The following is a 23,626-nucleotide window of genomic DNA, read 5'->3' on the forward strand; positions in this document are numbered from 1 at the left end:
CAGTTGCAAGCTGACTCATCCTTTCTCAATTCATCTATATATTGAGCTCTCTCCTATGAGCTCAGGAGGCTGGAATTTTGTGCAAAGTAATGATATGTTGTTGGTTTCACTATAGAACTATTGGGTGATTGCTTGAAGGAGGTGAAGAGGAGAAATTCTTTCTGCTGGGAGGTGTTGCTGGATTGGGGCCTTCAATGGTTGTAACACTCTCAGAACTTTACTTCTTCCATTAATAAAAGCTATTGAGGTTCTTCTATATGCACTTGTTTCAATGATGTATTGTGATAATTGTATATTTGATTTATGCTAATCCTTGAATCAGTTATGATTGCATGCTTCTTGTAGTTTCCTTCTTTGTTATTTTGTAGGATCTCATTGTAGCTGGGCCAGCAAAAGAGCAAGGAGCTGGGAGCAAGCAGCAAAGAGAAGAGTTTGGATTCGACATTAAGCGCAAGGCAATGGTTAGTGCATTTCTTCATTCTCTCTTGCTTTCGTAAAGAAGTAAACCTTAAGTAGTTTTCTTTACAGTTGTTGCTGAGGTACTATCACCCTTAGAGTGGGATAGGGTCATCCGAGTCGGATACTTTTCCCTACAACATTAGCTTATACAACTTTTTATGTAAGAAAAAATTGTTCACTAAGGAATTATATTGATACAAAGCCCCTAACTCGTTCCATAATATTGTAGCTTTTACTGGAACATTCAATAATACTGAATTTGAGAGACATAACTATATTGTGACATTTTCCTTCTAATCCAAATTGTTCCAATCTTCTATCAAAATCTCATTTTGTGTAGTACCTCAGATCCATAATGATCCATTGATCCTTGTCCATCAAAAGGTCTTCCATTTTGAAATTCCACAACTCAGAACACTATCCATTGAACTTCTCAATCTCTATCTTTGAATTTCTTAGGATTTCCTTTCACCATAAGAATTGATACCATAGATCTCCCACTTTAAAAGGTTTACCATGAATCTAAGCCAAAACCCCTAGCTACAAAGGCATCCCCTTAAACCCAAACTACTCATATACCGAATGTTGGTTTTAACCTTGTATAATTAATTATTGGAAAAAAATCAATAAAAGTAAAAAAGACGTAAGGGCATACACACACACATTTAATACATATATTTTACCCTAGAAAACCAAACCAAGAAAACTAGGAAGATTTTTTTTATTATTTCTTTACAATGTTATATACAACATGTATATCATGTGGCATCCATAAACCCCCAATCCATTAATCATATACTAGAATATGACCATAGTTCCTTAATTGGAATTACATTACCATGGACCTAAATAATCATATGCCATAAAACTACCAAAGTGAAATTAGTGTACCAATGACTTCCAAAAATTGCCAAAAGTGAACAATGTGTGTCAAAAACTATAAAAAATGGAGACCAAAAACCATCCATTTTTTTTCAAAGGAGAGGGGGGTGGGGGAGTTGGGGTGGGGGGGCATGACCCTCATAGCCCCCATGCATATTAATCATGCATGGAGCTAGTCATGCACAAAATGTAACACATATGCAACAAGTTTCACCTAAAAAGAGAAAAATTATATAGCATTAATCATTTAGTAAAACTATGGGATGAACATCCTTTAAGTAATTATTAATTAACGAAGAAGGCTAAACATTCTATGGTTTTGACTTTTGTTTACTTTTTTTTCTTTATCTAGAATTTGGTTAAGACAGATTTATTGAAATTGCAATTTTGGATTGATAGACGTGTTTTTTTTTTTACAAAGTCGGGTGCTATATTAAGATCTGAAATAAGAAAGAGGAGTCAGATCTCTGAAGATACAATAAGTGTCGGATACAGATTGGGTTAATAGAGTTACAAAATGAGGCTCTCTCTATTACCCTTGTCCTACTTGTTCTGATTCTAAAACTACTATAGCTGCTATAGATTGTTACAAACTGTCCTAACCAAAACTTACATTTAAAGACCATTTTAGTCGATTTCGATATGGTTAATTTGTCTTGCAGTAGACTCCTCCAGGTTCGGGTCTGCTTCTGGTTGTTTGGAACTTGAGGAGCTGGGTGCCACTTTGTTTCGTTTATCCATCATCCATTACAGTATTGAGATTGATTCTTCTGCATGGCTGCAGCGATTTTCTAAATGACGAAACTGATCATGCAATGAAGACACCCTGTGCAAAAACAGATCTATTTCAGCTCTGTATTTTTCATTCAGAATGTGGTTCTGGTCTTCCAGCCTTGTTTCGAGGATCTTTTGCTGATTCTCCAAAATGCGATTTTGGGCTCTAACTTCTTCGAGCTTTGCTTGTAAATCTAAACAATGCAAACAATCTTCACTTCGGTCCATTGGGATTGATAAGGGGGTAAAGAAACAAGAAGGAGGGAGCAGAGAGGTAAAAACGTCGTAGTCAAACTGGACGAGTGAGATAGGAATGGCAGCAGGAATTAAGATTATAAGAAGAGACTAGGAAGCACATAAAACAGGGGAAGTATAAAGAGGAGCGAACTTTGGGGCGCTATGGATGAGAAGCGCAGGATAAATCCAGATCAGCTGAAAGAAGCAACGACTTGCTATACTCCAGACATTCAAACCCGATGTGTCGCTGAGATTAAGACATAGAAGAGGGATCTTTCTACAAGAACCAGGGTTCAAGAAAGGCTTGCTGTGGAAAAGAGAGGGATTCACGACAGAGGGATTCATGAAAGAGAGAAAGATAGTACCAGAGAAGGGAAGAGGGATGTTGATTAAATAGCAGAGCTGGTGATCAACTAGGAGGGATCCAGTTTGACTAGTCACGGAAGGCTAAAGGGAAGTTTGCTGGCGAGTCTGAAAAGAGATCAAGTGTCTCAGAGAAACAAATCTGGTGAAAGATATGCCGGCGGGCTTGATGAAGTTAACCTGGTTATTGTGCCTTCTGTAGCCATCACGTCCATGTATTGTCCCTATGCTGATGACAGTCCAGCTGCCGGCCCAATAAAAAGGACGATTACTAGGCCTAACACCAGATTTGAACTTGAAGCGGTAGATATCCATTGTGATCATGGCAGAAATTGGATCGATTCCATTGAATTGCATCTGAAGGTGCCGGCGGGTCTTCCACACGCATTATTGGTGTGTTCATCCGCCTTTTTATTGAGATTTCGGAGGATGTGGAAATATTGGATGTCATCCATCATATGATGAAGGATTTGATTTCGTTTATTTACTTGTTGGAGCAGAATGTTGGGGGAGTTTTGCTGCTGCGCCATTAATCGGATTATAATTGAGGAATCCCCGAATACCTGAGCTTTTTTAATTCCCATTTTGCTTAACTCGGTTAGACCTTAGAACAAAACTAGAGCTTCGTATCTGTTGTTCGAGACTTCCCCAAGACTCCACTCGTAGTGGAGGATGCATTCCCCTTTGGGGTTTGTGATTAATCCCCCTGCTCCATCTATCCCAGGATTCGATTTGGGAGCCCCATCCAAAAAAGGCAATAGCAGTTACTCTTTTGAATCCAATTAGAGAAGTCGTGCTCTTTTAGCCTGATTTCTTCTTTGTTCTGAGCTTCTCTCTTATTTCCTTTTGGTACTTTGCACTACATGTGCAAGATATAACTAATTATGTCTCGCTCCTCAACACTGTACTGTGTAGCATCTATTTTGCCTTTGGTGTTGCTTGAGATAGTTTCCAAGGCAAGAGTTTTCGCTTTGTTGCAAGTGGTTCGAGTATTTGTACTCTTATCTTGAAAAAAAAAATTGTTCCTGGCAAGCCAGATTCACCACAACAAGGTGTGGGAAAGAGCATTCCATACTCTTTTCACCAAGTGATTTCTTTTTTCTTTCCAAGGGCAACTTTTCCTCCACTTGTATATTGTCTCTCATATGGTATTCTGAGGGTCCCAGTTTATAGCTCCAATGAGAGACATCTTTCTCCAGCAGTCGATAGCAAATGGACATTCTATGAAAAGATGATACATCGTCTCTTCAGCTTGGCAGCAGTTGGGACATCTGGAGGGTCCATTGATACCCCTTCTTCTTAAATTTTCTGCTGTTAAAATTTTGCCTCTCAGGAGAAGCCATATAAAAAAATTTCTTTTTGGGATAGATTCTACTCTCCAAGCTAACTTCTAGTGAGGCCATATATTGAATTGGTAGGTGCTGCTACAAATTTGTTGATGGCCTGCTTTGACAGTGTATTCGGTCCCAGAAGAATCCCAACGAAAGCCATCTGCTTCATATTCTTTAATAGGGGCTTTGTTGTGAAGAAGGGTCTTTAGGCAGCTGAGGCTGGGCTCTAATGCGTTAGGAATTTCAGGGAAGGTCCAGCCTGTCTAGGTACAGGAGTGAGGATCCCAACTAGATATTTGGGAAATATTGTAAATACATTCCTCGTTAAGAAACTTAATGATTGGCTTAGCTTCTTTGTGCGTATTCAGAGGCTAGTGTCCCAATATTTTATCAACCCCAAAGTTTTTTCTGTCTCCTCCCCCTGGGACTTTCGATATATTCTGGATCATCATAGGCAGAGACTATTTGCATAACCTCCAGATTTTGGTTGAGTCTCTATTTGGAATGTTGGATTCAAGAAGCTGCTTCCTAGGAAATTTTAGATATTTGACCTCCAATACTCTTTTCCACCACATTGGAGGGCCTGTTATTAGCCTCCAAACAATTTTCGCACCAAAAGCTAGGTTCAAGAATTTTGGTGCTCTTATGCCAAGTCCTCCTCTTTCTTGTGTCTGTATAACCTACTTCCATTTGACTAAACTGAACTTGCTTTTGTCACTCTTACCCCCTTGCCATAGGAATTTGCGAAGGGAAGCTTCCAATTTATGATGAAAGATGGCAGGAGCCTGATATAAAGAGAAACGATAAAGAGGTAAGGAGGTGATACCTCACTTTAGGAGAATGAGTCTGCTCGCAGGATTGAGCCATATTGTTCCCCATTGCTGCACTTTCCATTTTAATTTGTCTATAATCCCATTCCAGGTATCAACTTTCAAAGGTCCCAGACTAACTGGCATGCCAAGGTATGAAAAATGGGTCCAATCGATTTTACAAGGAACCCCGAAAATGTTGGAAATGTTGTGGATAGTTTGATTTGTCGTATTCCATCCATAGATACAGCTTTTGAGCTGATTTACCTATCCTCCCGAGTAGTCCATAAACTGATCTAGTAATTTCTTGAACCTTTTTGAAATTGTGATGGATGCGCCTCCTATTAGCAGGGTATCATCAGCGAATTGGGAGTGGTTAATATTTTTAAATCCAGTCCCATAATTGATGCCAGTTATGAGTCCAACTCTCCTATTGTGATCCAGAGCTTGGCTAAAAGATTCTGCCATAAGAATGAAAAGATAGGGGGAGAGAGGATATCCCTGTCTTAGACCCCGGGAAGATTGGAAAGCTTCACAAGGTCTACCATTGATCAAGGGGGATATCCAGGGACCGGATATGCATGCAGCAATGAGATTAATGAAGGAGGCTCCGAAGCCCATCTTTGTAAGGACAGCAAATAAGAAGGAATGCCTGACTCTGTCAAAGGCATTTGCTAGGTCAAACTTTAATACAAATCCTTTTTTCTTTTCTGGATAGACTTGAATGGATGGCTTCTTGGACGAGAAGGATGGAGTCGGTGATATGCCTATTCGACAAAAAGCCTCCTTGGTTTTGAGATATCAAGGAGGGAAGAAGGGGCTTTAATATTGTGGCTAAACTTTTTGTTAAGATTTGTATGAAGAATTGCAAAGGGATGTGGGCCTCAGTCTGGAAAAGGAAGAAGGGCGATTTTCTTTAGGGATGAGGGCTAAGAATGTAGAGTTGGTAAATCCTCCATTCTTCCTTTTTCTTTGGACCCATCGGATCATCTTAGTCAGGTCTTTTTTTATCACATTCCAGTATTCCTTGTAGAAACAAATGGGGAAACCGTCAGGCCCTGGCAATTTATCTGGATGCAAAGACCAGATTGCTCTTTTGATTTTGTCTTCTTCGATGTCTTTGTCGATGCTATCGTTCATTTCCTTTGTAACTACTTTGGGCATGTGCTTGAGCAAGTCGGCATAGTCTTCTATTTCTTTATTCTCAGTCAGCAGGTCCTTATAGTGTTTAGTAGCTGCCTTCTTTATAGCCTCTTGAGTATTATGTTGATTTCCTTCATTGTCCAGGATTGTATTGACATTGTTTCTAAGCTTCTGGGCTGTGGCCTGTTTGTGAAAGTAAGCAGTGTTTTTATCTCCCTCTTGCAGCCATAATTGTCTGGATTTTATACGCCATTTGATTTCTTCTTCCCTATTTATTCTACTCAGTTGTTCGTATAATTCATTTTCTTTTTCTTTGCTTTGGTGTGTTAATCCATGTTCTTCAATTCTTACCTGCACTTCTTCTAGCTCATTTTTAACTCTCTTTTTGTTTTCCTCTGGTTCTTGGTATCTTTCTTTGGCCCAATCTTTTAAAGCCTTCTTGGTTCTTTTTAATTTCATTTCCCAAATGAAAATAGGCGAGCCTTCCACATGTTGAATCCACGTTTCCTTGACAATTTCTCTGACCGTAGGTATTTGATTCCAAAGGGGGCTGAATTTGAATGAAATGGGCCCAAGAGGGCTGTGGTTTTCCAGAGTTAAAGTGATTGGGTAATGATGAGATGCAGATGTGCTAAGGACATTAGAGTATCCTACAGAGAAATTTGAGAGGAGCGATATGTTAACTAAAAACCTGTCTAATCTTTCCATTATATTTCCACTGCCAATTCTGGGATTGCTCCAGGTATATCTGCGATTTTTGGGAATGATATCCACTAAATCGTTGTCCTGGATGGTTTCCTCCAGGCGCTCTCTAAACAGATCTGTAGTAAAGGTGCCTCCCCTTTTTTCATTTGCATGCATTATTAGATTAAAATCACCTGCAATTATAATATTTGGATTGCTTTCTCCATCAATGCTATTTTTTAAGTCATCCCAAAAAGTTTCCTTTTCTCTATAGTGATTGGGTACATAAACATTGTAAATGATCACTGTCTGGTTTCTTGTGTTGTTGTCGAGAGCGGTTCTAATCCAGTTCTGATGATATTTTGCTGCAGTGCAAGTCCATCTACTGCTATCCCAAATGGTAGCAATGCCTCCCGAGGCTCCTCTAGATTCGTTGATGTTGCCCGTGAATCTCTTTTGTTGTTCTATAATTTTTTTCATTTCATGTTGGTATTGTTTTGTTTCTTATATCAACATTATTTCTGGCTTCTAATTGTAAATCAAATCTCTGAGGGCTACAATTTTAGAGGGGTGCGCTAAACCCCTGCTATTCCATGAAAGGATTTTCAACATGGCGCATTTGGTGCGCGGAGAGGTGCTCGCCTCTCTTGGTCTTTACCACTTATTTCTTTCTCTTGATGTCCTTGGATAAAGGATTCTATTGGAGTTTGTGTTCCCAGTGCTATATCCTTTTGGGCATTCTCCTCCCTATGTTGTTTAGCGGTTTTTCTGCCTGGCCCTGTTTTTCTTAAAGAATCATTGGGTGCTCCATGCTCTTTAGAAGAGCTTCTGGTAATCCTTGAAGAGAGGGACTCGAGGGGGGGTTGAGAAGAGGTGATCTGAGGCTGAGAAGAGGTGGTTTGAAGTTGAAGGGAAGGATGGGGCTTGGAGGAAGGAATATTAGGGGTGGAGTCATCTGTGGAAAGGATCAAAAAGGGATTGGAAGAGGGGGCAAGGGGAGGATCAGGTGTAAGGGTTTCTGAGGGGTTGGAAGGTGGGGAGGAGGGGCGTTGTACAGATGGCCCAGGATTTCCAGAGTCCTTGGTTGGTTTAAGAGGAGGCACTGATTTCTTTTTTTTGACCGGTTTAACAGTATTGCTTCCGGTAATCCTCGACCAAGGTCCACTTCAACGCATATCCTAGCACATGCTTGCATGTTGTCCTTGGGTTCGTTGCGATCGATGTATTTGCCGACAACATTTCCTATGGCTCGCACCGACTCATCTCCCCAGCAGTGTAGAGGCAAGTGAGGGAGACGGACCCAGACTGGCACAACATTGGGGACATCTAGTTCCGGATCGAAGTCTGGGGTCCATTTGTTGAGGTAGAGACCCATGGAATCCATGAAGTATGGTCTGTTTCTAAATATCAGAACCTTGTCTACTTTGGTTTCAAAATGGAATGTATAATACCCTCTTCCGCAAAATTTGATCGAAATCTTCCCTGAGATCTTGTCCATCCAATTTCGTTTGACCCATTTCTGAATTGTTCTTGGCGAAGGCCAGAGGCCTGTAAACTACCCTATAAGTCCTTTCTCTGCAAGAGAGATTGCTGCCATGCAGGGGAGGGTTGGAGGCAGCAGAACTTCCTAGAGAATGTCAAGTTTTTTCACAAATTTTGAAGCTGTTGGCTTGGGTTGCTGAGGAGGGAGTGATTTTATCAGATCTAAGAAAGCTCTTTGAGGATCGAGGTCCTCCTGAGGCTGATCCGGAGGGGCCATGGCAGGGGCCAAGGCCCAGAACGCATTGATGCACAGCAACAGGTTGTCCTCGGGCCGGCGCGCGCTACCAGCAGAGTGCACTCGCAGCAAAAAAAAAAAACCTTTCTACTAGAAAAAAGGAATTATTTATGAACATGGAAGCCTAATATTCAACCCTAAGGCCCTGATAGACGTGTTGTTTTTAATGACAAAATGGTTTCATGATTCTCAAATATCGTAGATCATGAGTGTTAATATTTGATATTTATGATTACATCAATCCAAAAGTATTCCTTTGAATTTTATACAAAAATATTATTTCTCCTATGGTTCTTCTAAACTATCAAGAAAAATAACATTTGTAACATTTTTTAGTACATGTAGAGTAGTGCTTAATTAATAATTAAAAACTATGTAATATATACATTTTAATGGTGTAGTCTAAGCATTTCACGTTTTGGTTTCATAACACAATTATTGGCGAGATTGTGATTTTTAGTTGTTTAAAATATATTTTAAATGCATAAATGGATTTGGTGTCTTGAAAAACCTTTGAAGTACTCAGACTATGTTAGGTACAAATTTTACAAGCACTCCTATTTGTCAAGTAATTTTTTATTACAAGTTTCCTTTTAAAATTGTGCTTCACATGACATTTGTTTTTACAAAAAATGTAAAAACATTATTGTTAATATAAGTTGTTTGTTTTGTGTTAGTAATTTTTTTAATTCTAGTTTGACCATAAATTAAGATCCAACCAGGTAATATCATAGATGTATATATTTTATTCTAGTTTAAAAAGATCAAACATATTCGACCATGTTCATTCCTAATGCCAAACTAGCCAATGATTTAGTGCATTTGTGTATATTCATTATTTACATAGTTTCAAAGATTTTACAAATTATGCTAAGCCATTCCTGAAACATTTTCAAGTAGCTCGATCAAACCGATTAACTATAATGTATTTTGAAGAGGAAAATTTGATTTTAGCTTTCAATTTCATGAGTTGGACTTAAAGAGAAACTTATGAATACTAAAAAATGTTTGAAGCCACTTTCAAATAAGAATTTGGAAGGATTCTAACATTTCAAGTAGGCATGGATTTTGAGGAAATTCATAATCTTCTAACAAGGAAGAAGAATAGAACTTTACAACAAACAAGCTAACACTTAAAAGGAACAAACCCAGTTGTGTTTAGATTTAAATGTGAATGTATCAAAACAAACATAGCCTTGGTAACCAGACATTCAAGGTTTCCATATCCAAGCAAAAATACATTTGTTTCCTAATCATAGACCCATTTTATAAAAACCAAGATCTATCACCAATGTGCCAACACTATAGAAACTACATAAGAAGTAAGTGAAAGAAGTCAATTTTTGTTTTATATAGAATACTAATGACCCATAGGTGTGGACATGTTGTGTATACAACTTTACAACAAACAAGCTGACACTTAAAAGGCACAAACCCAGTTGTGTTTAGATTTAAATGTGAATGTATCAAAACAAACATAGCCTTGGTAACCAGACATTCAAGGTTTCCATATCCAAGCACAAATACACTTGTTTCCTAATCATAGACCCATTTTATAAAAACCAAGATCTATCACCAATGTGCCAACACTATAGAAACTACATAAGAAGTAAGTGAAAAAAGTCAATTTGTGTTTTATATAGAATACTAATGACCCATAGGTGTGGACATGTTGTGTCAAGTCTCGACCTTTAAGCTTTAGGCTTCAATGTTCATGCTTTACACTTACGTGTGTACAATGTAGGATCACATGGTCTCACTAAAGACAAAGATGATTTTTTTCTAATAAGTCCAAAGGTCCACTATGGATGAGTCTGTGCTTATCTCGCAGTCTCATCTTAAATTCTTGGTATTCTTGGTGTTGCATAGTGTGATACTTATCTTGGATCCTTCAACATTATCACTAACTTCTTTTATTTTATATAGTTTTATTTGAAGTCACCCATCAAATTGACGATTTTAAAAGTTAAATATGGTACCATCATCGTAGATTTTAAATGATCAGTATTTGACAGTTAAATAAGGAAAACACGGGAAAATTTAACCCATGATGTTAAGTACATAGCTCAAACTTACAATTGCAACAAATCCCTAAGAAATTTTGGACAAAACTAACTAAAAAAATGTCTAAAACATCAAAAAATTTAGACTACACAAATTTAAATAATTAATTAATATATACATTTTAACTAATAATTAAATACGATATACCCCAGATTTGGGTGCTTCTTTCTCAATGCAAACATCGATGCCACCATGACAATACATACTAGAGCATTAATGGCCATGGTTGGGTGGCGATTTCACTTTTTATCTCATGTAGCCCACATCCAATGCAAAAGGAAGGGTGGTGGACAGAAGAGGCCCGGGGAATTACATTGCGCTTGGGATATGGAATTTGGAGTTAAATCACAAGGGCTTTAAAATTAGCAACAAGAAATACTAAATGTAGAAGTGCTAAAATTATCTCTGCTATAAATAGCATTTCGGGATACATTCCAATTTTAGTTAGTCCCTAAACTAAAATTGTGAATTAAAATTCGAATTTGATCTTAGCAGTTGTTTGTAAAATAATTAATTAATTCATCTTGAGTTAATTAGTTGTAGAAAATCAAACATGAAGTCTATGTGAATACATGTAACAGTTTCTCCATTGACTGAGGAAGTTATCCCTTGATTAAAGGAGATCAGGATGAGTTGTACTTTGAGTTGTAGTTAGTTAGCTCAGTTAACTAAGTTAACTCCAGTTAGATTAGTTCAAATAGTTTTTTGAACTAATTGTGAGTTGAGTTAATTAATGCATGCATGCATGTAACTTTTGCACTTCAGATAACTGAATACTCTCTCATAAATAACTCATGCATGTCAGTTCAGACAGAGACCGAGTTGAGATCAGATGATGGGATAGTGTACTATCAGTTGCAGGAATATTCCATGGAGGATATCTCTTGCATGAAGAAGGAATTCATTTCTTGGAGATTGCGCAGTTACTTTTGGGTTTGGTGAGTGTGTGATGAGGCCAATTCACATAGGTGGCAACAATGGACCCCAAGGAAAACTGCACAAGGAAATAGGATGCTTGGAGGGCTGAGGGAAGGCATATCTTGTGTCTATTCAGTCTGTGAGTTGTATTGTTCGATTGCACTAAGAGCAGGATAGCTTGTGAGTTGATGCCTTGTGTAATCTAAACATATTTTCCACTTGTATGATAATATAGAGATCGGGGTTTTTAGCTGAGGCTTTCCCCAGAATATTCTTCTATGTTCATGTGTGATTGATTTCTCATTCTCAGTTATATGTGTTCTAATTTATCTTGCTCATATTTGATTAAGCTTCTGCAAGTTTGTTGTAGAAGTAGATCTTGTATTTTGCTTTAGTATATTGCATAGTTTGTTGATCTACAGTTAGAAATTCTACATGGTATCAGAGCAAAGGTGATCAAAGCGAAGAACAGTATACAAAGAAGGGAGAAGTTTCAAGTTTCAAGTTCCTGATTATAGAAATTGAGTTCTTATCACATCTCAATTTCACCAATGGCATTCAATAGTTTAAGACTCAAGTATGGCCTTGATGGCAGCTCAAATTATATAGCCTGGAAGGATCACATGGAAGCAGTATTAGAGGACAATGGTTTAAAGGACTTCATTGATCAAGAAGTCCCTAAGCCGGTAGTAGCTAATGCTACAAAATTGGCGGAATGGAAGAAATGTGTGGCTAGAGCAAGGAGAATCCTCCTAGAGGGAGTTAGAGATCACATTGTCTCGAGCCTCCATGGGAAGGAGACACCATTTTTGATGTGGAAAACTTGAAAGATCTATATCAGAATAGCAGCGATTAGAGAAAGCTGGCACTGAAATACAAGCTTCGGAAAATCAAGTGTGAAAAGGGAGACACGATCTCTACATATCTGAACAAGATCACCACCTGTAGGAATGAGCTTGGAAGTGTAGTGATCACGACAGCCAATGATGACATGGTGAGACTTACACTTGTCGATCTTCCTAAGAGATGGCATAGCTACCACGACTCAGTTAATGGAAGAGAGAAACTGCCAGATTGGGAACAACTTTGGTTGGATCTGATGCAAGAGGAGATAAGAAGAAGCACCAGAGATAGATCTTCATCAAAACAAGATGATGAAGAAAATATAGCCTTAGCGAGTAAGGCGAGGAAAGGGAAAGGGAAGGCATCCCATCCCAAATCTAGTTCTTCCCATGGTTGGAAGAAGTTTGAAAAATAGAAAATGTGTTTCTTTCATTGTCATGAAGTGGGCCATTATGCTACAAATTGTCCACGGAAGAAATCCAAGAAGGGATCAGACGATGAGGCACTAGCTTCACAGTTCAAGTTGGATTTATCTCTCATCGCATGCATGGTTTCATCCATGGTGGGATGTGTTTGGTACCTGGACAGTGGAACCTCTTTCCACATGTCTGGCGACAAGAATATTTTCAGTACCCTGGAGGATAAGGATCTCCAGATGCGGATCGAGATGGGAAATGATGGAAAGTATTGTGTTTCAGGTGAAGGTGCAATTGTGTTTCAGAGGGAGCATGGAGCTCCTCTCACCCTGACTGATGTAAAGTATGTACTAGGTCTAAAGAAGAATCTTGAGTTTGTCGCTATGCTAGAAGATAAAGGCTATGATGTAGTCTTTAGTAAAGGAAAGGTATTCCTAAGGCATATCAGTATTGGACAGACAAAGAGGATTGGGATTCGAGTAAAGAATATCTACAAGCTGGAGGTAGATGATTGTGTTGCATTAAGTTCCAAAGAAGAGGTGGTGTAAAGCCAAGATGTTGGCGAGATATGGCATAGAAGATTGGGCCACTCGCACCATGGGGCTTTGAAGATCATGCAATAGATTTCTACCGTACTTCCCAAGGGAAAACTGGAGCATCGGATACATGCAAAGGTTGTACCTTGGGTAAGTATGCGAAATCTTCCTTTCAGGATCGAGACAGTAGAGCTGGAGAAATCTTGGAGTGAGTTCACACAGATGTTTGTGGACCATTCTCTACAGCCTCCACCACTAAACATAGGTACTATTTTATTTTTATTGGTGATTTTTCTCGTATATGCTGGATCTACTTTATGCAAAAGAAGGATCAGACCTTCATTAGGTTTTGTGAGTTTAAAGCCTTGGCAGAGAAAGAATCTAGAAAGAAAATAAAAGCCTTGTGTAGCGACAATGGTGGAGAGTATGTATCCTAACAGTTTAAGGACTTCTGTGTTGCAAAAGGAATTAAACAGGAGTTGACAGCACCCCATAACCCACAGCAGAATGGGGTGGCTAAAAGGAAGAACAGATTGATTGTGGGAGCAGCTCGAGCAATGTTGCATGACCAAAACCTACCACTGCATTTGTGGGTTGAGGTATGCAATATAGCAGTATACTTGCAGAACAAAAGCCTGCACCATATACTGGGAATGAAGGCACCTATGGAGGCCTTTTCTGGGAAGCGACTAGATGTGAGTCACTTCAAGATTTTTGGATCATTAGTTTATTTCCATGTGACCAAAGATGCCTAGATGAAGCGAGATCCAACAGCTGAGTTGGGGATACTTGTGGGGTACACTGATACACCCCACAACTATCAGGTGTTCCTTCCTACTAGTCAGAGGACAGTGGTATGCAGAGATCTGAAGGTCGACGAGCAGAAATCCATTCGAGTATCAGTTGAGAGGGAGCTCAAGTTGCATGCAAAGGAGGAACTTTCAGTTCCTAAGGAGGAGGAGCCTCAGATTGATGCGGAGTAGCTGCGTGCAGAGGATCCGGGAGTGGCGACATCCACTCATGATGAGTCTTCCAGAGATGGGTGGAAACGATCAAGGGAAGCTAACAAGTTGATGTTGGATGCGCAGGAGAATGTGGGATAGCCATCTTCTCAACACAAATAGAAGAGGTCATCCGAGTAGTACACTAGTTACATGGCCTTCGTTGTGGAGTGTGTAGAGTCCGAACCTTCTTCATTCAAGGAGGTAGTGCAGCAACTAGTCTGGGTTGATGCAATGGTAGAGGAGTACGACTCTATCATTCAGAATAGTGTGTGGGATGTTTTCCAAAGACCTCAAGACAAGTCAGTGGTGAGTTCCAGATGGATTTACAAGGTAAAGCAGACAACTGATGACGGTGTTGAGAAGCATAAGGCAAGGTTTGTTGCCTATGGTTTCTCACAGGTTGAGGGGATCGACTACGAGGAGACCTTTTCTCCTGTATCAAGGTACCCATCTATCAGATTGATGTTGGCACTATCATCTCAGATGGGTTGGAAGATCCATTAGATGGATGTGAAGACCGCGTTCCTCAATGGGAAGATTGAGGAAGAGGTGTACATTGAGCAGCCAGAAGGTTTCGAGACCTTCAATCGTCAGTTGCATGTGTTCCCACTCAATAGGGATTTGTATGGGCTGAAGCAAGCATCTCGTGCTTGGTACACTAAGATTGACAGTTATTTCACTAGGTTGGGCTTCACCAAGAGTGAAGCAGATGCGAACCTTTACCACATCATGGTAGAAGGTAAACCATTGATCATTGTTCTTTATGTGAATGATTTTATTTGACAAGTGATGGTCAGTTGATCAAGTCTTGGAAGGAGGACCTTGCAAGAGAGTTTGAGATGAAAGACATGGGTCTTATGCACTAATTTTTAGGCTTGGAAGTGTGGTAGAAATATGGGGAAGTATTTGTGTCTCAAGGAAAGTATGCCAATGAGATACTCAGGCGCTTTCACATGCAGAAGTGCAAGCCCATGCATACTCCTCTAGCTGGGAACTGGAGGAAGGAGGATGCTACTTCAGGGAAGGTAGTAGCTGCTATTGTTTATCGGCAACTTGTGGGTTCACTTATGTATCTAGTGAACATAAGACCAAACTTATGCTTTGCAGTGAACTAGCTGAGTCAAGCTATAGTTCAGCCTACCAAGATTTTTTGGAAGGCAGCGAAGCATGTGCTGAGATACCTCAGAGGCACATCTCAGTATGGATTGTGGTACAGATGGACAGAGGGAGTGCAGCTTCAGGGCTTCACAGATGCAGATGGAGTAGGGAGTCCATCAAACTGGAAGAGCACTTCTAGAGGAGTCTTCAACCTTGGTGTAGAGCTATAAAAATGGTCTCTTTCACCTCTAATTACCTCACATTAATATGTCAATCCGGGAGCGTTTTGTTATTTCAAAGAGTGTCTCAGTCTCAGGCTATCATTTGTCAGAGTAATGCTAGTAGTACAACGTTCAGAAATACAAGAGTAAATGGATGCTTGTCTACAACTAAGCTACTTCAAAAGAGTAAATCACACACTCAGAAAACTAGGCAACTTATCAGTCAAGGGTTCAGCAGTGATAACCCATCCCTTTAGAAACTGATGGAAAGGAAATTAGAGAACAGACCACAGGCCTGGGAGCCAGACAGTAAATGTCGAGGCTCACTACAGCCTTAGATCGTCTCCTACACCAAAACAACAAATGCTAGTAAATTGAATGGCAGATAAGAAAATGGAACGACAAATAAGAAATCGAACAACAAATCTGGAATGGAACAACAATTCTGAAATGGAATAGAAATTCTTAAAAGGAACAAAAACTAAACAACTAAGTCTTTCAAGCAGTAATCAAACTTAATCTACTAACTCAAATGCATTAATCGTAATCAAGCAACAATCTTTCACTCTTAAGGTAGATCAAACAACACACACTAATTGAACAACACTGATTACTGATAAGTTAAGGAACAGTTCTTGGAAACCATATACGCACACAGCACACGTAACTAGTAATCTGATCTAAGCATCAGTCCCAATCAAAAGGAATACGACTACATTTCAAAATGGAATAGCATTGCTTCTGAATCCAACAATCGTAAAGAACACAACTTTCAAGATGAATCCTGTAACATGAATGTACAACACAAAAGCTCTGTAATGAAATAGTAACAATATTTGGTTAAGACTAATAATATTCAATCAACTCTGAAAGGAACAATAATATGATGTAGAGTCAATATAATAGTTTTTTCCGTAGCAATCTTAATGAATTAATCTCAACAGAGCATGTGACGTAAACTTATAAAGCATATCAGATTACCAAATAACGACGATAAGCAAATCACACAGAAATCAAATCGTAATAATACAAGAGCAAGTGTCCTCCGACGTCGGGCCCTTAGCCTCCAGGGGTACACCGCTTGAGGTTAATCTAGACGCAGAGATGAAATAATCACTAAGTTTGTATTAATGCATGAAACAAAATTACAATGAACCAGTTCTTATCGAGACTCGATGATCAAAGTTTTGATCTTAACAGAAATTACATAAAAGCATAATCATGTCGAACTCTCCCCGAGCTAACAATGTTGTCCCTTTTATATGGGTGACGCCGAAGATGTCTAAGTATAAAAATAGACAAAGCAGCGATCCCTCAGGATCAAAGATCTTGAGGAATTCACCGAACCGTTAATCCTTAATCATCTCTTTTCCCTCCTATGCCGAGCTGGTGTCTTCACCTCCTTTTGAGGGCCGATTTGCTTTGATCTGCTTAGCCTTGTTTGTATTCGGTCTCCCGTCAAAGGGACAGCGGTTACCTCGTCCTTGTCCTTTCCTTTGGAACAACAACTCCTCGTTTTCACCCCTTCCTACACGAGGGAATGACAATTGTCAGCGGTTAAGTCTTGCATATTAATCTCACATGTTTTGTTATAATTCTTTATCATTTTCCAAGTTCATGATGCAAACAGGTTTACAATTGCTAGTGAAGATCCACTGAAATGATCATCAAAAACATACATTTTTAGTACTCGACACACCCCCCTACTTACCCTGTTTCATGCCCTCATGAAAACATTGTAGTTGACATGCAAGGCAGTGAGAGAATAGGCTGGAGAAGGAATCTCATGCAGAATCCTACAGCCATGATGAGTAACTAGGTAGTCAAAGAAATGGCCTATTAGACCCTCAGGCATCTCATACAGGGCTTGGTATCCGGGTGCAGGGTGCAAAATAATTGGACTGCGGAACCTATATCTTAACTAGGATGGCCCTGCTCTCAAAATGCTTTCGCCATAAAGGTGCAAACGATTGGCAGCTAATTTAAAATTCTCATACTTAAACAGTTCCCTGAGCTGGATATTCAGATTAGAGATTTGGTACTGAAATTTAGCTGCATCAATGGCAAGGTCTTTGATAGAAAGAAAGTAATATAATCCTTGTCGAATGAGTGCCTCATGCATGGGTCCTAATGTTTCAATGAAACTCGGAGTCTTCATGAGGTTTCTATGTGCTTTCCACAACTGTATTGGGTTCCTAGGCTCGGCCCTTACCCACAAATCTAGGCCATTTTATTGCCTCTGGAAAGTATTATAGGCTTTGAGCCATTTAATCTTTAACCCCGAATGAGATGAATGCCTGCAATTGGATGTCTCCAACAAAGGGGCTAGGGTTTAGCTCAGTCTCCTAGTCTAGTACAAGGTTATGCAAATAGAATTCGCACAACAGTCTCTGGACCTTCACCCCGTAGTGTTTACAACAGTCTATAAAGTCATTGACAGTGTTAATTTGTATGGGAGCACCTGCTTTAACAGCTTTTATTTTTAATTTCAAATACCGTTCCAGTAAAACAGGGCATAATTTTTGGCAAGGGCCCTACATTCCAAGACGTCACTGTATAAAGAACACAAGGTATCCATCTACTTGATAACAATATCTAGCCTACGAGTTACCTTTGCGACTTTCTCTTGTTCCTTCCGCCAACCTTCAAAGGCTTGGCTTTCGTATTGATTGACGTTCCTAAGTTGCTTCTGTAGCTCTTCATACTTTTCGCGAGGGACCGTTTTCTCTCTAAGCTTTTCTGCTTCTTGTTGAGCTTGTTTCAACCCCTTACACAAGGTTACTGTTTTTGGATCTCTTCTCCATGCAGCAGTGGAGGTCGGGAGTTTTACCTGAACTTTCTTATTGCATTGAGTTTGAGTTCAGAACCCTTATCACCCCTGAGAGTGGTGCCTCTGTCTGAATTTCCTTGTCACAGGTCATCATATCATCCATTTCTATTTTAACATGGATATCAGTCTGTTGCTGTTCCTTTTCAAATGGAACAACAGTCTGTTCTTAAGCATCATTTGGAACAGCAGCTGGATTTTAAACAAGGTTTTGAACAGCAGGACGAATTCTGATCCTCCGCCTTTTTGCCTTGTGGGGTTTTGCTGGAGTGGTCACCTTTTTCTTCCCTGTAGTCTTTCTTACCCTCTGCCTTGCTTTCAGGATCCTAATCTGCTGGTGGAGCTGGGCTATTATGCTCAATAATCTCTGTTGTTCCTTTCGCAATTCTTTAATTTCCAAAATTTCGTTAGAAGGAACAGCAGGCTGTCTGTTGTGGCCTGGGCCGTGACTAGTCCCTGGATCTTCCTCCTGGGGTGTTTCTTCATTGTTCTGCTCTGGCTATTCTAAGGTAGGAACCCTAACTGGTTCTGTCAATTCTTGGGCAACTTCTTTTCTACCCCTGCTTCCTCCGGAATTTCTTCCAGTGTCTTAGGAATGGATTGTTCCTATTCAGTATCTCTTATTTTTTCTTCATCATTAATAGGCAGATTTTCTTCTTCTGCCTCTTTTGCATGTGGTTTTTCAGGTGCATTTTCCTTTTGGGGTTTGTCATGGAGGTCTTATGGACTGGAAGGTTGGCCATATTCACCCATATTGGCCAAGACTTCGGCCAATTCATCTTCTCCTACTGGGTCCTGTGGTGGGCTAATTTCCTGCTATCCCATTTCCTCCTCCTACTTGGATTGTTCGGCTTCTGTTTCAGAATGCTCAGCTTCTATTTCAGACTGCTCAGCTTCTATTTCATTTTCTTCTTCGGATTGCTCGGCCTCTTCTTTCTCTTCTCCTTCAGATTGCTTGGCCTCTTCTTCTAGCCGTGAGGGTTGCTCATCTTCAATTTCTACTAGTTGGCTAGTGTTTTCCTGGAGTTGTTCCAGCCTCCCTCGTATTCGTGTTAACCGGACTGATTTCCTGCGTTTTTTTGGCTGTTCGGGTGTACCAGTGGCATGCTTACGCTTTGCTGATTCCTTGCTTTTTTCTAGATGCTCGGATGTACTAACGACATGTTTCTGTTTTGCTAATTCTCTGCATTTTTTTGGACGCTCAGGTGTGTTGGTGGCATGCTTATGTTTTGGGGATGGTGTTGTCAACCCCCCTTCAATCATTGCATTTAGCTCTTCCCAGCTGCTCTGCTGTTGGGTGAGGCTATGACTGACAATTAATCGAATTAACCCATGATGACTAACAACTGACTCTACATGTTGTGCCTTTCTTAGGCTCCGTGCAACGTCATGAAGTAAAGAATTCAAAAGTGCAGGTAAATTCACAGAGCATTTCTGTTTTAGAACAACTAAGAGTTTAAGATGTCGTGGTCTTACCACGTCTTTTCTACCCTCGCAGGTGATGTAGCTTTGCACGGTTCTTGCCAATTCTGCCCAGGGCTCTCCTAGCGTTGCTGGCAGAACTCCCTTTCCTTTAATTGCCAAGCTCTGGCCCTCGTCTTAGAAGATTTCTATAATCTTCTGTAATCTCTCCTTTTTTAACGTCCATACAGGTCCGGTAGCTGGTAGTCCTGAGACTTCTGTGATTATGTCATCGGTGAATGTTATCTGTCTCCCCCTTACTGTGGAGTAATCCTCCTGCAAATTCTGTAGGAATTCAATCACCAATGTCTTGTTAGATTCCTACAAGCGATTGAGATAAGTCAGCCACCCTGCTCTTGCCAGGATTTCCCAGGCAGCAACGGAGGCTGTCAACACCTATGGTTTCCTTCGGATCGCTCTTCCTCCCATGGTTTCACTGTGGATTCTCAATGGAATAGCAATTGTTTGTGCTGTTTGAAACACAGAGAGGGTAATAGATGTAAGACTTGTTTGGAAAAAAACAAAGTATACAACAGAGATGGCTTATGAACAACAATTCGTGTAACAAAAATAAATATAGCATGCCGTTAAGCCGTGCCATACCCTAGTACACAACTTTCCCGAATAGTGAGCTGACACGTAATCTAGGGAATAATGAGGTTAACCTCCCCCCCCGCAATGTTATAGGTTGTCCCAGCCGTCAAATAAAGGAGTAGCATCCGATCTGAAACAGATTCATAAAGGAACAACATATGAAAATATTCCATGTTTAGAAAAACAACAAATTACCGAAATCGAGGCGTAAAGTTGGATCGCGTATTATGTAAGAGGCTGTTGTGATATGATGCGAGGCTAAGAGGAGAGGACATCTATCGTACTTTCTAAATCTCCTACGGTCATTGTCAATTACTCTGCTATGATTGGTGATAATAGATTTGCATGCGCTATATAATTCGGGAAATGATATATGATCAATTACCAAGGTGTAAGAAACAAAAGGGTATTTATAACTCACCTATTGGTGTAAATAATGTGACTTCGATACCATTAACAGTGCTCTGCTGCCGACAGGTGTCCATAACCTTGGCAGAGTTGTTTATTTCACCCATGGAACCATGATCCTTTGTGTATATGTTAGGGAGTGTAATGTCAAAATGTAGGCCATTATGCTGGCTTGGTAACCAGTTAACCATAATGCCATTCACGAGGAAGGAGCGAAAAGTGGGCAGGTCGGCTCGTGATGAGACCTCCTGTTCCAAGGTTTGTTTATTTGATATACCTTTTGGACCATATCCCTGGTGTGGTGGCCATAGTGGGAATGCCACTTCGTGTTCGTCCTCATGATCATGGTAGGCTGGCTCTTGATGAGACCCCCTATCCTGCATTTGACACTTTATAAGTCATATTTTATTTTTTTCTTTTTTTTTCAAGTACCTTCCCTTTTTTATACACAAGGGGTGGTTCAGCACTCCTTAAGAGTAGGAATGGTGGAAGAAGTCTTAACATCTCAATAGGAAGATATAAACCCTTTGTTCTTATCCCTGAATAACAATCAAAGAGGAAAAAAAAGGGTCGTCATGATGAAGATGAACAACCATAGCAGAATTAGTAGAACAATGACAGCAAAAGATGATAAATAAGTGTGTCCTTCCTTTTGTCCTCTTACCAATGCAGAGCCTTATAAAGATAGCGATTTATGATTAGCAGATTTCAGTATGTTGAGATTTTGTATCCATTGCATAAATGCATAGCTGTATTCTAAAAGACTTGAAAGAACAGGAGCAATAAGCATCCTTAATTTAGATCAGCAAAAGGGACAAGCTGCTTCATAAGGAGAGCAAAAGCATGCAAGTGATGCTCTTTGGAGAAAGGACCAAGAGGAGACCTCAAAATAGCAGAAAGTGCAAATGTCGTTCCTTTGAAAAAGGAACAGCAGAACATTCCAATGTCGTTCCTTTGAAAAAGGAACAAAAAAATCAAAAATATGTTGTTCCTTTGAAGAAGGAACAACAAACACATGAATATGTCGTTCCTTCTGAAAAAGGAACAACAAAATCAAAATGTGCAGTTCCTTTGGAAAAGGAACAGCAAAATCAAAAATATGATGTTCCTTTGGAAAAGGGACAGCAAACACACGGAAATGTCGTTCCTTTTGAAAAAGGAACAGCAAAAATCGAAATGTTGTTCCTTTAGAAAAGGAACAACAGAACAAGCAAATGTCATTCCTTTGAAAAAGGAACAACAGAAAATCAAGGATGTTGTTCCTTTGGAAAAGGAACAGCAGAAAATCAAGGATGTTGTTCCTTTGGAAAAGGAACAACAGAAAATCAAGGATGTTGTTCCTTTGGAAAAGGAACAACAGAAAATCAAGAATGTTGTTCCTTTAGAAAAGGAACAGCAGAAACACACAAATGCCATCCTTTTGGAAAAGGAACGGCAAAAATAAAAAATGTTGTTCTTTTGAAAAAAAGGAACAGCAAAAATGACAGGAAAACATTAGTTCAAACATATGTACAAAAAATGACTCAAAGAAAAGAACTTATGTACAAATTGTAAAAATAAATGAATTCCTTAATGAATTACAGGTGAGGAAGACTTCTCTTCCTCTCCCAGAATCTCCATATCAGTGTCTCGGCGTAGCTGCTGGCAGAAGGACTCCCGAGTGAGTGGTTTGCGATAGAGACGAACTCGGTGGCCATTTACCTTGAAGGCATATCCAGAACCATCAATAGTGATTAGAGTAAGGGTCCCATTATCATGTACCTTCTAGATTTCATATGGTCCCAACCAACGAGTGTGGAGTTTCCCAGGGAAGTCCTGAAACCTAGAGTCGTACAACAGAGCCCAGTCTCCCTTGTGGAATAATTTGTTTTTAATGAGAGCATCATGCCATTTAGCTCGCTGCTGTTGGATCAGGGTAGTATTTTGAAGTGCAAAGAGCCTAATTTCATCCAACTCATTGATCTGTTGCAATCGATTAATCTGTGCCTCGCTTAAATCTAAGCCAACTTCCTGTGTTGTCCGTAATGTTTGGATTTTGAATTCTATAGGGAAAATGGGTTGTTTTCCAAACACTAATTGATAAGGTGAGTAACTAGTGGTGCTTCTCCATGTTGTTCTGTAAGCTCAGAGTGCTTCAGATAATCTGGCAGCCCAATCATGTCTATGGGATGCAATAGTTTTCGTTAAAATTGCTTCTATTATTTTATTGTTGCTTTCTACCTATCCATTCGCCCGTGGGTGGTATGGAGTAGTGATTTTATGCTGGACGTGATAATTGTTGAGTGTTGCAGCTAATCTATTCCCAGCAAATTGTGGTCCACCGTCTGTAATTATTTCTCTTGGAAGACCATAACGTACAAATAGATGGAACAGGAACTGTATGACAGAGTCCTCTGTAGCTCTAGGAAATGCTTCTGCTTCAACCCATTTGGTGACATATTCTGTTGCCACCAAAATATATGTTTTCTGATTTGATGATGGGTTGATAGGTCCAACGAAATCAAGAGCCCATCACTCGAATGGTTCAATGACTAACTGTGGTTTCAAAGGCATCTCGTCAGATTGACCAAGACGTCCTTCTCGCTGGCAGCTGTCATAGGCTTGGACAAATTTCTTTGCATCTCTGAAAATCATGGGCCAGTAATACCTTGTCTGCAGCACTTTATGTCCAATTCTGCACTCAGCAAAATGTCCACCACATGGTCCATCATGACAGGCTTTTAAAATTTCAAAGATTTCATCTTCGCGAACATATCTCCTGATATGCATGTCTACCC

This window comes from Pinus tabuliformis, chromosome 6, assembly GCF_031772625.1.
Source record: "Pinus tabuliformis cultivar Carrire ecotype Pingquan chromosome 6, CPIR1, whole genome shotgun sequence".
Classification (NCBI taxonomy): Eukaryota; Viridiplantae; Streptophyta; class Pinopsida; order Pinales; family Pinaceae; genus Pinus; species Pinus tabuliformis.